Here is a 13811-nt window from a genome sequence, read left to right as displayed (position 1 = left end):
TCCTTTTCTATGATATATACTTGAAAAGTAGAAATTAAAAGAGAATTTGTCTGGTTTTGGGCATGCTTAATTTAGGTGTGCACATTGCCAACACAAACTAAAAAAGGCGGAGGAGAAATGTAAACTTTAGGACCCAGCTTTTTAAAGCTATGAAAGGAATAGCTGAGGAAGAAAGAAATACCTCCATGAAGGAAAGAAATCAAATGCCATCTAAAGGGAAAAAATATATTTATATTTGGACAATGGAAAACAAAGTTGCAGGCCAAACTGCTTTTAGATCTCCAGCCTACTACAGGTACATATAATAAAATTAGCTGCCCAGTTCAACATAACTGAAAGAGCCTTAACTTCTAAGGGGCAGGGGTACTTTAGTTGCAGATATGTTTTCAACTTAAATTTCCTTTAGATGCAAGTTTATTGAAGTTTCTAAAACAGGCCAATCTCAAAAAAAAAAAAAAAACATTTTGATTATGAGTCAGCAATTTAGAAGGTTCTTAGATTATGGGATAATGGAGTTTATTTAAGTTGAATATATAAGCAAAGTGTTAGTTGTTTTTCACTCCCATCATCCGTCTCCCGCTTTTATTTAATTCATCGTTCACCAGTAATTTCATTCTATAATTAAAGTCTGATTTTCTGCTTTAAAGAAAGTTTTTATCTTATGATTTCAAGGGACTGCAGTATTGGTGTGCTATAAATAACAGATCACAGCTACTTTATTATGCACCTGTTTCAATGCTGCTTCCCTCTATTTGAAGAAGATAAATTGTAGTAAGGCCTTGCAAATGTAAAGCAGAGTTTTTTGCTTTAGCATGATGACTTGATGTGGCTTAAATATTTTTGCTGTTTAACTGTAAATGCAGTTTCAGAGGAATGTTGATGAACACCTGCTAAACATCTGGGTTTCTGTGATTCTCTCCGTGGTGATGGGGGAGTGAGGCTGGATATTCTGTATCCTCAGTACGGCCAACAATTGCCATTGCTGAAGAATTGGCTAGTGAAATGACACATCCTTTGGCTGTTGTTTCTGAGATCTCAGAGGGGTACAGTCCTATAATTTGAACAGCCCAGTTCTCACACGAAAACTCTTCATTATGGAGCACAGAATTGACAAGTTGTGTCTTAGTAAAGTGGAATGATTTCTAAACATTAATCATTTCTTCAGGCTGTGAAATTTTATGAACTTTTTTCCCTTGACACTGAAATATGCCTGAAAGAATCTTCATGAGTGTTTTCATAATTTCATTTGAGCGGTATGTTTTGGATTGTTTTTTGTGGCTGTTAGACATTACTAAGGCTTGTTTGTTTGTTTGTTTGTTTTTGTGTGTGTGTTTTGGTTTTGTTTGTTTTTTGTTTTTGTTGTTTTGTTTTTAATTAGTGTGAGGAGACAGGATTCTCCCCCAGTGAAAAATGTAGTTTTGTTAAAATGGTGTTTCAGATGCTAATGGTGAAGAGGGAGGAGGAACTCCTGGACCACAATCTGGCTTTTCTGAAAGTTGCCTGACCCTTTGGATGTGCAGCAACTCCAGCTGACCACAGCTGTCCTCAGCAGTGTTCCAGTCACCTCACAGACAATTTCTTGCTGCTGTCAGGCAGAAGTTCCTTGCTGCATGTCTGATGATTTCTGAACTCAACAGTGTTTGGATGCCTCTACCAGTTTTCAAGATACTGCCATTCAGCTTAGCAGCATTCCTCCCATGTGTAAGTCATGAGTTCCTGCCAGTTTTCAAACCAAATTCCAACCTCCCAGTTTAAGCACATATTTGTTCCCTAAGCAGTTGGAAAAGCTTTGGAACAAATATGTAAAAGAGGGACTGTATAATAAGACAGTTAGTAATGATCAAAATTTAAAAAGTATTTCAATTAATTTGTTTATTTCAAGCAACCACGAATCAAATATGTCCTTAGTTTACCAGAAGAAAAGGCTCTTCATTAGAAGACCATTGATATAGGCAAGTAACATAAGATAAAAGCACAAATTATCAGATACAGATAAAGCATTTCAGTATTGTCATGTTATTACGTAGTTTAATTATTCATATTATCTCTGAAAGAAGACAATGGAGTGGGAAGTGAAAATGATAAGTGTAAAATCATTACTAATTTGTTGCATCCACGTTACAAATTGTCTTGCTTGAATTCCCTTCAATTAGTTTCACTCAAAATCTTGTTGAGCTATAGCAGAAAGCAGATAGCTTATATGCAAAGCCAAAAATTTATTTTTTAGTCTAATTTTAGTCTAATAAGGAAATTACTATTAATTCAATTACAATAATGCTATCAGTTGTAATTTATAGAATCATAGAATCGTTTAGGTTGGAAAAGACCTCTAAAATCATCTGGTCCAACCTTTAACCTAGCACTGCCAAGTCCACCACTAAACCATGTCACTAAGCACCATATCTACATGTTTTTGGAAGGCCTCTAAGGATAGTGACTAAACCACTTCCGTGGGCAGCCTGTCCCAATGCCTCACAACCCTTTCAGTGAAGAATTTTTTCTTAAAGCTCCCCTGGCACAATTTAAGGCCATTTCTTCATCATATCAATTAGTGCTTGGGAGAAGAAACTGATCCCCACCTCACTATAGCTTCCTTTAAGGTAGGTGTAGAGCACAGTAAAGTTTCCCTTTGAGCCACTCCACCAAAGTGAGGTTCACAGCCTGTAGATTTTCTGGACTGTTCTTTTGGCTGTTCTTTTTTATTTGTTTGTTTTTACTTGTTTTGTCTTGTTTTGTTGATTTGTTGTTGTTGTTGCTTTTAAGATATTTGTGATGCATGCCCTTCTCTTGTTCTTCCTGTTGATCTGCATCACTGATTTGTCTCTTAACTACTGGGGCTATGAGAGGGAAAACTACCTTTAACTGTCTTTCTTGTCTTTTACTTTGCATAATTCTTTTCCATCGCCAGTCTGTGTCATCTAATGAATTTCTAGAGAGCAGTCATTTTCCTCTTGGTCATTATTTTGTTCAACTCCTTTAGTTTTCTTGCATGAAAGAGTCCTTGCAATACCATTAATACATTACTAGCTTTTCTTTGCTCTTATTTCAGTTGAAAAGCAGCTTTATTGAGCAGAATGACCAAAGCTGTACAAAATATTCTAGATGAGAGATCACCAATGTTCTGTATGATGTTATTGATTTTTTTCCTTCTTTGCTGGGATACTTCATCCTTTCTTTAAGATAAAATCTCTAATGAAAGCTGTGAATAAGATGAAAACTGATAGTGAACACAGCAGAAGGAAGAGTGCTCTGAGGACACAGCCAGATACAGTAACCTGTAGTTCTTATGTATACAGAACAAATGACACATTCATATTTCTATCCCAAATCATTATTAATGTGTCTTAAAACACTTCTAGAAGTTTACTAGTTTTCTGGTCAATTCATATCAGAATAACAAAGTGAAGAATGACCTTCATTGGGGTATCTGGTTTCTCCATAACGATATGAGTTTGTCTATCAGCTTTTGTGTAGCCATGTCATTTCTGTAGAATTTCAGATTATGTATCAGAACAAATAATGTGATTGCTAAATGAAGCCTCTACTAGTATATAATGGCTTGATGCCATCAGTACCAACAGTTATAGAAGTGGATCTTAAAAGATTGATGGTAGATCACAAGAGAGAGTTTGTAGTGTATCAAAGTAATTTATATTGGCTTGAGACAAGATTCTTCATATTCAACATAGTCTTTATTTTCCATAGTCACTACACTACACTACTTTATACACACAATTACTTAGTGCTGTCTTAGACAATGTCTGAAATTCCTGTTATCTGCATATGGGAGGAAGTGGAAAGTTTTTAGTTATTTTCTTTAGTTTTGCTGCTCACTCAGGAATTCCCAGGCTATTCCAGCTGACTGTATGTAGACAGTAAAAGATTATAACTGGCTAAGGAGAGTCATACAAGACAATGGATATTTTGCATGTTTGATCAATAACAGTCTTCAAAGTCTTGACCCTGTCTCTGTTAGGTATCTTGTGTCTCTCTTTAACTAAAATATGGAGCTTTCCTTCTCTGTCAGTAGTGGCATTTCCTTTGCAAAAAGAAATCAAGAACTTTTGAAATCCCTATGATTCTGTTTTATGAACACAGTCAGAAACATTTAAGTATGCCATTTCTTACTTGTTAATACTTGGTTGTTCTTTGTATTAAGCAGATAAAAATGTAGGCAGAGGAAAAGTTTAACACTAGTTACTGTAGAAGCCTATGATGCACAACACTGTTGATTTGAAAGAATTGCAGTATCACTTCTTTCAGAAAATGAAGCTGCTGGAATAAGAAAATATCTTTTTGAAGAGAAATTGCTACCAAGAAAGGGAGGAGGTTGCTTAGGAGATGTTCAAAAAGTCTACATGTGATGAAGCTAGAAGCAATGAAGTTTTGAAGTTATATCTAAAGAAATTATTTGGAATTTCTCCCAACGAAGTGATAGGAGTGGTAATCCTGTTCTGGTTCACAAGTTACTTACCTTTAACAAAGATTGAAAAATTCTGTTCCTTATGCTTAGAAAAACAGCTTCAGCTGTGGTAAGCTGTCAAGGGGGAATTACTTCAAAAGTGGAAGAAAGCAAGTCACACTCGTCTATAGAAAGAAAATTTCTTTCATAGTCATGTCATCTTAAAATATCTGAATGTGTAAGAAAGATTTTTATTCATTTATCAGGGATTTAGTTTAGGTTGAGAAGTTTTTTTTTTTTTTCTTCTTTTTATGACTAAGTTCAGATTGATTTTAGTCGTAGTTTAGCCCTCATGTGAATTAATCTGTTAATGAAACCCCTTGTGATGGGTTACAGCAGCAGCTGTTGCAACACCCCTCCCCCTTGTCCTACACAGGGAGGTTTCTGGGTTGAGGTTGCCCTGTGGTGGCCTCAAACTTTCTGGGAGAATTCTAGATTAGGTCTCAGCTTGCTGTGTGTGGTTTTGGATGTATATTATAAGCGGCTGTTGGCATCTATGATGAACAGGTAAAAATATATAGTCTTTAGACTGATCTCTTTTGTAGATGTAGGTTGTTGGTATCTTTGGATGTATGTAAGAAATGCTAATGTGCAAAAAGACAGTTATGTGAATGGAGCATTTGTTAAAATAACCAGTTTTAATAACTGGAAAACACTTATATTAAAGAGGTTAAAAATTGGGACCAAGTAACGGTTTTAAGGATATGTTATTTCTTTCAACCTCGAGATTTTTGGCTAGAAGAATAAGAAACTTCTTAAGTGTGTGGAAAACACACTAGATAAAGCTTCAAACAGAAAACTGCAACAGCTATGTTAAGTAAGTGGTGATACCAGTTCTGAAAATTGTTTTGAGGTTGCACTTTAAATCAATCTTAATATCTAAGAATTTCAGTAAACTATATTTTTTTTTCTTTTCCCTAAAAAGATAAATTATTCAAAACTGAAATTAGAAATTAACTTCATTGTTCAATAGAAATAAAATATAGCCAGCATTTGTTACATGAGACTGTATGAAGAGTTTTTACATATATTAATCTTGTGTTCTTGTATTGTATCTAATGGGCTTTGGCATAGCAATGTTCACCTCAGTGTGGAAACCAATTCTGTTTCTGTTTAAGCAGGTAAAGAGCTGGGATCTACCAACAAAGCCTGGTTTTAATTGGAAATGAAAAATAGACATATTTTCCAAAAGTAGGCTTTAGCATTTTCTTTCTTTCATCTCAAAATTGGGAATAAAATGATGAAGCATTAATTCTCAACAGTTTCTCAAGAAGTGTTCTTCAGTGGTAGGTTACAAAATTTCAGTGATCCAAACTGGGCAAAGCAGCAACACTAAACATAATGACAATTTTTACTATTATTTGAGTAATGCTCCACATTAGAGTTGTTGTGGGGGGAAGGAAGGCTGCTATGCATGTGCAGTCTGCTGCTGCCTATGAGAAGAAATGGCACTGCATAAAAAAATATTTATAAGTTTACTTGCATGGTTTTTTTAAGTGATGTTTTCTAGCACAGGATGTTTCTAAAAAGTTTCTTGCCTGGAAGACTACTTTTTTTTCCTTTATTTTTCCCTCTGTGTAATGATCTAGGGAAGGCAATCCATCAGTTCTGCTCTGACTCAGCCATACATTTAATCAGATAAGTTATACTAATTCTTGAGAATATGTTGCATATCTTTTTTTTAAAGGTCACATTGTTACTTGAATTTCAGTCCATTGTATACTGCAGACATTAATGCTTCCTTTGTGAGACTTCAGAATGTAGAACTACTGGGGTTAACACTCTTCTGAATTTTATGTGGCAGTGACTTTATTCAATTAATTAATTAGTACTTGTATTTTACTCTTGTTAATGTCAGCCGAGCATATATGAACACACACTCCTTGCTGAAAGCACTATAAATTTGGGTTTATAGTTATGTGTACTACAAAATAAAAACTCTGCTGACAAAGCTCAACAATTGCTGCAGCTGGTTTTATTACAAGTATGATTCATCTGGAAGACTAAGTAAAATCATGCTCTGTACCATTTCAGCTGCAGCTGTTAATTTGCCAACTGTGTATCATTTGTAGCTTAATTGAGGGTATATTCTTCACACCTTGTGTACTTTTACTTACCTGCATCACAGATTTGAAATTTAGAGCTATCCTTCAATATGCACAACTCTGTATTGCATCTTAGAAAATGGAGTACTTGGTTAGATGATAAGGTGGTGTAATTACATTCATTATCCTTCTCGTAATCTATCTCTGGGGGAAAAAGCTCTTCTAAATTTTCTGTATTGGTTTCAAGACATAACTAAGGTTATGTTTTCTCTTTTAAATTTTTGTTTGTTTTTGGTTTGTTTCATTTTTAAACTTCAGTCATTCAGTGGTGCTTCTCATTTTACTTTTTTCCTCATTTCTCCCCTGGAAATTATCTATGCGTTTCTCATTAGCAAGCTTGCTTTTCCATGCTTAATGGTATCATATGAAAATTAGATTGCTTGCTAGATACTTCTTGAGTGAAGAGTGTTGTCTAAAGCGTCTACCTTCTATCTAACTTATCTGTTGTGCATTTATTATGAACTGCCCTAAACCCTCAAACTTTGGCACAAATTTCAATGCTTTTTTTAATGTTTATTTTTAAGCTTGTGAGATAACTGCATAGGAGATATCCCTTTCGACAGAGAAGGTAGTTTATTAGTATTGACTAACTGAGAAGCAGCTAAAGATTGTGAGGTATTGTGTAGCAGCAAAGTATTGTGAGGGATGCTATAATACGGACATTAAACAAGTTGACATTGGTGTGTTTAGAACTGGATTTGCTTAACTGATGTAATCAAACAGATCAAGATCTTTCTGATAGGCTGTACTTATTTATGATGGCATTGGAATGGTACCTAGGCTGTCCTGTTTGTTTTCAGTGAATCGCCTAATCAGCCCAGAGAGAGGAAACAGCTTTCAGTATCATTTAGAAGAGCTGTGAACTTGACGGAGAAGAAAATAAGCCAGTATTTCATGTTTGCTTTAATGACAAGAAGTTGTGAAGTGCTTAGAGAGCAGATTTTCTTTCAGAAGAAGATAGCATGAACAGGAAAATGCAGAGCTGCCTTCATTTTTTCCCAGTGTAGGACTTCTGCCTTAGAGAAATTACATCTAGTAAATATCACCAGTTTCTGAAACGAGTGGGCTGTTTGGTGGTTATGAAGTGCAGTGTTCATTGCTTCTTACTCATAATGTTACATCTTTGAGGAAATAGATGTGTATATTGATAACTTTGTGCCACTTTTAAAATAACAGTATATTGAGATGTTCTTTGCACACATTCTAAAAGTGAAATTGGAAACTACTTTTGGAAACATTTGCGTTAATCTCAAGGTTTTTTTTAATTATTTTTTTAAATTGAAAGAAGTCTTTTGGGGAAACTTTCTAACAAGTCTTGAAAATAGATTTTTTTTTTGCATTTATACATGTTCCATTCCCACATGATTTTCATTCATTCAAGAATTTTCTTGCTATACTTCTGTTTTAATTCAGTCATAACTTTTGCTCAGTCGATTCTTTAGTTTCACTTGTTATTTAAAGTGAGATTCTCAGGTTAATGGTCTCTCAGATTTTAACTATCATAGTATTGCAATAATAGGGTAATCCAATAGTATCAGTAATGCAGTTGGTAGTAAGTAACAATACAGTAGTACTAATACAATAGTATTACAATACTATTATTAGAAATGATCAAATAAAAGAAACTTAAGCTTGCAACTCCAATTTTATGTTTGATCCATCTTGATCCATCTTTCTCTACGCTGCTAGAGAAGAAAATCAATAAAAGGTGATACTTTCTTCCTTGAAGATTATAGACCAAGTACAACTGCAGTTTCTTAAGACTGTGCATGTGATGTTGGTTTAAATAAAAACAATTGCTTTGAGAATAGTCAAGTGAAAGAAAAATTTCATCTTTCCTTTTCAGTTTCTAATGAATATATTTCTTACTTTGTGCATTGGAGTATAAAATGAGAAAGCCATTCCACAACATTCATCTTCCATTATTTAAGAGATTTATTTTTTCTGTGGATGTTTACAAAGGAATTCAATCCAGCTAAAGTTGGAGTTGAGGAAAAACAAGTTTAAACTGATGACTTAACAAATGACAGAAATAATCATGATGAGTTCTAAATTAGAAAAATAGACTCTTATTTTAAAAAAAAGAGATTTTGAGTTGTTCTTTCCGTTATATTTGATATTGTATTGGTTTCTTATGTTATGCTTGTGCAATTTCATTAAAATAATACTAAATGATGAAAATTTGAGGGGATAAAGCTTGTATTTTCAAGTTAATATTAAGGTTCTGGAAAAAAATTGAACATATTCCATGTAGCCCTTCTGTCTTCCACAGATATGACCATATGGTCATATGCATGCAGTCAGTCCTTAAATTTTCATTCTGTTTTCAAGTGTGCTAAAATGGTATTGACACCTCATATCGCTTCTTTAAGCAAAAAGTCCTGCACATATGGCAAGCATAGTGCTAACAAATCTGTAGCTAGTTCTCGCGCACAGTGCTGTGCTGAGTATAGTCAATCCAGACAGTCTTGGGAGGAGAAGTAGAACAGAATCTGCATAGCTATTATAGTCCCTCAGTATGTATTGTCTTACAATTTAATTTGAGAACTTATTTTATGTAAAGGTATGTTTGTTTGTTTAAAAAAAAAAGAATTTGTACTTCCATTTCATGCTTAGGTTGTTTTTGTCCTGTTCTACTTTTTATATGTGGTTTAATGAAGCTGCCTGGCCATGTCTGCCAGTCCCTCCTTCTCAACTGGTTTACAATTGTCTACCAAAGATATAAGTAAGGAAGTCTAAAGGGGCATTGTGTTTGTACGTTGTGTGACAACTGGTTAACAGCTTGAATGGGTTTACTGCATTAGTGTTCCCTTGAGGGGAGGACAGACAGGACAGAATTTGAGCATCCCACCTGCTGTTTGCAGCAGCTAATCAGCAAGTCATCCTGTTTGTTCTAACTATCCTTGCAGTGCACAAATAGCTGCAGGCGCAGCATGTTTAATCTTTTGTTTAGCAGGGGTGTGTTAGGGGTGTTAGGGAGCTGATGTCATTGTCATAAAAATAGGAACAAACACAAATCTATAGAAAGAATAACTTTTTTCTCTGTTCGTGGAACAATTTGTTCATACTGTGTTTTTAGTGATTGGTAATGTACAGGTATCAAAGCATAATGTGTTTTCATCAGGTACATCAAGTAATTTTTGAAGGAATCAGACCTATATAATTGATTTGCCAATTCTGTAGCAAGGTTTGCAGGTCAGGCAAGGTTTGTATGGCCATCTAAAAATAGCTGACTGTTAAGCTACATTTTCTTCTGAAAGACCTTCTAAATATGCATATAAGACTCTTAAAACCATTCAAAATACATCTTATTCTAAGTATATTCCAAATAACAGAAAAAATAGAGCACAATGCTAGAGAGACACAGATGGGATGTGGGGGAAATCAGCATTTGTGAAAACCTCTAGGAATTTGTGCTATTTAGAGGCAGGGTGTGTGATATTGGTGGAGAAAGGAAGCCAAACCACATGTAGACAACACGACTGACTTCAGCTGGAAGAAAGCATGTGCAAGAGAATGCCTCTTCGCTACTCAGTTCTGGAAATTTTTAATCTGTTGTGAGAGTAATGTTGAGAGAGAGAGCAGGTGTAATGTTGTTCTGAAGCTCCTGGAGGCAGAACCCCATATCAAAATCTAGAACTCAAAAAGGCCTTCAGGATCTTGCATGACAGAATACTTACCGAAGAATCTTTTTTGATAGCAAGGGCTGGTCATAGGTTTATGATTGTTGGAAAGAAATAGACAATATGTCTGCCCTGTTACAGATATCTAGATCAGGATAAGATGAACTGCAGTGAAAAAAATGTTTCCCTCCATTGACCGTAAAGAGTCTAAATGACTAGCTGATGTAGACATTTTCAAAGTCGAAATGTGGGCAGATTGAACCCCCCACAGTCTGTTAAGATGCTTTATGGAGACTGAAAGTGTATGTGTAAACGTGACCTTTCTCAGGTTCTGTTTTCAAAATCCTTTCAATGTGCTAATGCTAATAATGTTATGAGCAAATTGAGGTACTTAAAATGATTATATTTAAGAAGTGTTTTACTAAGATAAGCGCTGCACAATGTAGGTGTTACAATGACAAGGAAACAAGTTATTAGAAGAACCTGACAAATACAATTTAAGTTATTTGTCTTTCAGATCTGTATAGAACTTTTGTGTTGCTTCAGTACCAAGGGAAATATTTAGATAAATCAGCTGCCTCCATCTTTGTTGTGCTGAGTATGTGAAGGACAGTGTGAATCCCTAGACAGGACATACTGTAATGTAGTCTAAGATATCTAAATCATTAGTGAAACTTTAACAAATCTATTTTCATCTTTTTTTAGGAGCTGCAAAATACTTTAGTGAGACTTTATATATATATATTTTACATCTATAAAACCACTGGAAACTTTACTTTTAGTTCCATTTCAGATTCTTAGGTGGAGAGAGTTCTAGTTTGGCTGTTTTTCATATGTTCTTCACTCTCTACTCAATTTTTAACATAAAAAGCATCTCATCTTCCCTCAGATGAAAATTACTTCATATTGCTGTATTCTTCACCATTAATTTCTCACTTTGTTATTAAAAATGAAAGAGTAAAACAGTAGCAACAACTTAGCCTATTCTTTCTCTGTGCTTCAATAGAAAATGAAGAGGTACTCAAGTAAGAAAGTTGTGCTCAATACTTAGCCTAATTTCTGTTCCTATTGGCTAGTGTTGTACCAGGAGCACAGGAGGAGAAAGACAGGAGCTATCTTAAGCAGCAGCATCTTATGACAACTCACACTGCTAATTGAAAGGGAAAACCAAATGTTATTTCTCTGCAGTCATCATCCTTGCAGAATTATTTGGAATTATTGTGAGTGGAAGCTGTGTGCTTTTATTCTGGAAAATAGAAGACCTACTTCCGGTGAGCACGAAAATTTTTATGGAGAATTTTAGATATCAGCAGTGGCAGATCAATTTGGATCTAGTAGGAGAATGTGTAAGTTAATTAACTTAAATATCAACTTAAATACCTATTTTAAGCAATCGCTTTTTGAAAATGTAGTTAATTTTTGTGAATACCTGCATAAAGACTACATGTACAGCTTTTCTATAAATTTTGATAAGTTGTGACATGAAGTGAAATGGTGTTTAAGTCTGTTCTATACTATACATCCCAACAGAGAAAACGAGAGACTCATTTTTTTTTGCAGGCAAAAAAAAACCCTTGTCACTGCCTTTATTTATTTATTTTTGTGAGGAAGAGTGAAGTGATCCTACGTACCACTAGCATATTCAATTGAAACATCCAAAACTAAGGTGGTGGCTTTTTTTTGTTTGTTTTTGGACAAAAGATGTAAGACATGTTCACATGCAGGAATATTTATTACCTAGGTCCAAGCTGATGACATATCAAGTCTAATGGCAAAGTGTAGAAAATCAAGGGGAAGAGAAACTCTTCCCCAGAAGCCTACTGAGAATCAGCAGTAGGGTCCCAAATGAGAGTCCAGGGTCTGGAACTGGGGGAGAGGCACTGTCTATTGTAGGAGGTGGTGGTGATGACTTTTGTTGCCATGCTTTTTCTTCAATACTTTATCTTTCTAATTTTACATAAGGTTTTTAGTAAAACTGGCTGCTAAAACTATGTTACCTGCCTAAATGAGTCAATTTTTTTTCTCTCATGCTGAGAGCACAAGAGTTTTGTTCAGGATTACTGCAGCGCTGTCTACGTACATGTGGGAGTTCATGGTACAGAATCTGCGTGGATGTGTTCACACGAACAACAGCTTGTGTGGATTACTTACATTCACATGGGTAACAAGAAAGAAAATCTTAAAATGGGAAAAATACTGTCTTTTAGAAGACAGTCACTAGCTGTGCTCTGTGCCCTTCTTGTAGGTGCTTTTTGTCCTTCACAAAATGGGTTTAGTAGTCTGATTGAGGTGCTAATTCATTACTTTACTGCAATATTGTGTATCCCTCAGCAGCTGTCACATAATCGGCCCATGTTATAAATGACTGAGTCCCAAATAGGATTACAATCAAAGTTTACAATTTATTAAACGAACAGAGGCAAGCAAACAGCGCTGGGTGCGCCGGGAGTCTCTGCTCCACCAGGACGCACACCTGTTACATAAGGCGGTTGGTTTTTATGCTCCTAGGCTAATACATATTCATTACTACTTCTAGAAGAGGCAGGGTTATTATAATTGGTTTCCCGAATCCGAAGTCCTCCCAGGTGTGCCTGCTTATCAGTCTCTGTTAGTTTCTCGGCGGCCGCTCGGACAGGGAGGCTCATATTCTTCCTCCTTATCTAGTGGTCTCTTGGCCGGCTGTCAGAAGTTACTGCACGTCCGTGCAGAGTCAGCAGTTTTTCTCTGAAGAAATCCCTTTGTTCTCTTCTCGCCTAAACCCAGGCCTCAATGTTAACCCTTCAAACCCCTTAGTGGCACGAATTGCTGGACCATTCCTTACAGCCCATAACAGAACAATCTGGGTAACTGCAAGTGTTGCAATTAAAGTACTTATTGAGTACTGAAGGCTTGATGTTTTACTTCTCATCAAGTTGTGCAGTTCTTGCACTTCAAAATGAGTGTAAAACGTCACAATAATTGAGAAATATAAGTAACTGTCAAGGTACAGAACAAGTTCTTGATGTTTTGAAGTTCTCTGAATGCTGGTGCAGCACTTTCAAAAATTCTTTAAGCAACAACTGAGTAGCAGTTCTTAAACTAATGATTTGGGAGTCCCCTGCTAGCACACTAATGATCCAGACAGCAGCATAAATCAGCTGCTTTAGTTTAAGTACTTCTTGAATGTACATAAAGCCTTGCTTTATTGGGAATTGAACTAACTACCTGCAGTCTGAAAAGCAATAAGTTGGGCATTTAAACAAAGGTGAATTACTAATAAGAGCAAAAGTTGTCTTCCTCTGTGTGTCGTCTGAAAGCTTTCAGCTGTGTGGATGGAAGGGTGTTACTGCAGATTTTTTTATTATTTTTTGATATTACCATGTTAAATTTCAGGAGAATCATATGATTCCTCAGATCTTTTTCCTAATGCTACCTTAGAAATCAGTGACTCACAAAAGTGTTCTAAGAAAGGCCTTTGCAGTATGGAAGAGGCAACACTTCTACAGAATTTCACACCTTTGTTATGTTTCCCCTAATTTGTTAAACAGCTGTGCTGATTTTCCAGTGAGTTTAAAATAAAATGACAACAGTACTACCAGTGTAGAATCTTCTGCCTGCTTTCATTTCTGAGAAGTTACTTGA

General features: G+C 35.5%; 1 protein-coding gene across 3 annotated transcripts in view; it reads left to right on the top strand.

Moving 5' to 3' along the window:
• The window catches only part of CDH18 (cadherin 18), a 564404-nt gene that overhangs the window by 205904 nt on the left and 344689 nt on the right, over positions 1-13811 (top strand). The window contains exon 1 of one of the 3 annotated variants that reach the window (XM_066992490.1): positions 4847-4969. The exons of the other annotated variants lie outside the window; for them this stretch is intronic. The gene's annotated coding sequence lies outside the window, so the exon portion shown is untranslated. Of the gene's footprint in view, positions 1-4846; positions 4970-13811 lie in introns of those variants that run through there. 3 annotated transcript variants of the gene reach the window in all.

Source organism: Anser cygnoides, chromosome 2, assembly GCF_040182565.1.
Source record: "Anser cygnoides isolate HZ-2024a breed goose chromosome 2, Taihu_goose_T2T_genome, whole genome shotgun sequence".
NCBI lineage: Eukaryota > Metazoa > Chordata > Aves > Anseriformes > Anatidae > Anser > Anser cygnoides.
This window is presented reverse-complemented; position numbering and strand designations above follow the sequence as displayed.